Genomic DNA, 2,500 nt, shown 5'->3' on the forward strand with positions numbered 1-2,500 from the left:
CCGATCAGTGGTGAAGAGGATAAAACAAGACAATAAACATTTGAATACCCAAAAGCAAGTAGCTTTGAGATGGAGTGTCAGCTTGCTCCCTGTGGTGAGGGGTGGCACTTGTGATGAATATCACATTGGTAATTGACACTTTTCTCTTCTTTCACACAACTATTGAACCAACACGACTAAACAATGAGCAAGTGGCTCTAAGCCAACAACAAAGGGAGTGTCCACCAACCACACCCCATGTGGTGAGGGAGTGGCACACATGGTCAACATATTACATTAATATCTTGTTTTTTTCATTACTGTATTTACATTCAGTATGTAACTCCAATAAATATTTTTAAGTATATTTATTGGTGAAGTAACACTGAAAAAATAATGTAGAGGAGGTGGAATCACAGCACATAGGCAGAACTGGTTCACTTTAGAGACTCCAAACACAGCATCCCACTTGCATCCAAATGGCAAGATACTGTACATGTTCTTAGAAAGGCATGTGTGAGGGCAATGACCTATGTGCCTTGCTCACTACATTATCCACATGCATGAGACCTGTAGTCCTCTACTTTTTCAGTAGTCTTCATAGGGGTAGCTGAGGCACACAAGTATCTCACTTATTTATATACAGTAATAAGGTGTCCTGGGGGAGCAGGGTGATGGGGTCTCGAGGCCCAGGTATTGAGTGATAGGCTGTAATGTGAAAGTATAAACAGACTGATAGACTGGACAAACACTGTTCCTGGCCTATGATGGGAATATAGAAAAATACTTAACTTTTACGAATCAGCTTAGAATGTACAATGAATTGATATGAAGAATTGTGAGTCAGTGTGGAAGCTATAGATTCATGTGTGTATTGCACATTTAGGTTGAAAATATGAAGAATTATAGGAAGATATTTCTGCTTGTTGTAGCCTTTCCTATCACTTTTTACACATCCCTCACTTGATGCTCTCCAATTATAATTACGTATTAACTATTTTTGTACCCCCTTGATTTACACAAACAAAAATGGAAGGGGTAAAAATGATAGAAATAGAACAATTGTAAAATTCAGAAAATGTATAAACTTGGTAATTTTTATGTCCCAGCTATTGCTTGAGGCATAGAGTATTTTACTTGTCTGTCTGTCCATCTTTCTGTCGAACCATCTTTCCATCCATCCTGTCCAAAATTAGGGTTTCACTTTATGAAATCAACTTTTATAATTTTCCATGAGAGTCTGGAGCTTGGCTTAAACATTTTTGAGGGTTAGAAGTATACACATTGTAATACTGCATAGTGTATGGATCATGTCATGGATTTTATTTCAACTTTTCTGACTGTGTTGAACATAGATTGGTTTTGTAAAAGTGTTAGATATGGGTTACCCAACTTGTGAACTCAACTCTACAGTTCTTCATAAAAAAATTTGAAACTTAGTACAAATATCTTGGAGTGATAGTGAATGTTGGATGATTTAGTAAATTTTTATCACTTTTGGGAATTTGCTGGACATACAGTACCTGGACATACCTGGTTTGTTTATCTATTGTTTACCTTGACTCCATTTGATAGGTCTTGAGTTACCTCTCACAGACAGGGATAACCATCACTCTGTATACAGTATACTGCAAAGGGCCTTCATTTCATAGATTACAGACAACTTCATCTGACAGCAGTTCTTGCCTCAGCCTTTGCTCAATGTTTTTCAACATACAACTTCTGTACTGTATGTAGAAGATTTCAGTAATACTGTAGTATGTAGAAAATGTCTTACTAGATGATGTATGCGGATAAAACCTGGGCTTACAACACAGGACTCAAGGCCATGATTCACAGGTCACCTAGTGAAGGAAGTTGGTCATAAAACTGTGTTCTTTCTTTTAATTTTAATATGGCCACACATCCACAGTGTAGACTTAACTTTGTATCCTCTCTTATGGTCTTGATCTTGGTAATAGTCTCAAATGTCTTCATAACATAAGGTACAAGCATACTCTTTATTAGATGTTGAAAGTGTTACTGTTTGGTCTTAGCTGACAGAGTATTTGGTAATGTAAAATTACTAAAGAAGTTTTAGATAATGAATGAGCTAACCTAATGTGAGCTTAAATCATGTTTCATTTTAGGGAAATTAGCACATAAGCATGCAAAGTAAAGTACTGTGCAGTATAATGAACGTTGGTAGAACAATGTGAAGGATGCTGCTTAATTGTGCTCATGATATATTTCTGTAACCAGGTCCTAAAATAAGTCCTCTGTAAATTACAAGGTTCTGGACAACTTCTAGTGTAGCATTGTTGATTCAGTACAGTATTTTTAAAAAAAATTGCAAGCAAACATTATGAGAGCATATCATATACTGTACTGTTTTAGTGAGACCCTCAACTCTCTGATCCACTGAGGTGCTGATACTGTTTTCTCTTCATAGTCGTGGAGTATTAACTCAGTCAGAAGAATCCCTGTCACTTCGCGCACAGAGGAACTGGAATCCCCCAATGTTACTTCCTCTGCCAGTTGA

The sequence above is a fragment of the Homarus americanus genome, unplaced genomic scaffold (genome assembly GCF_018991925.1).
Source record: "Homarus americanus isolate GMGI-L3 unplaced genomic scaffold, GMGI_Hamer_2.0 scaffold53233, whole genome shotgun sequence".
NCBI classification, from domain to species: Eukaryota; Metazoa; Arthropoda; class Malacostraca; order Decapoda; family Nephropidae; genus Homarus; species Homarus americanus.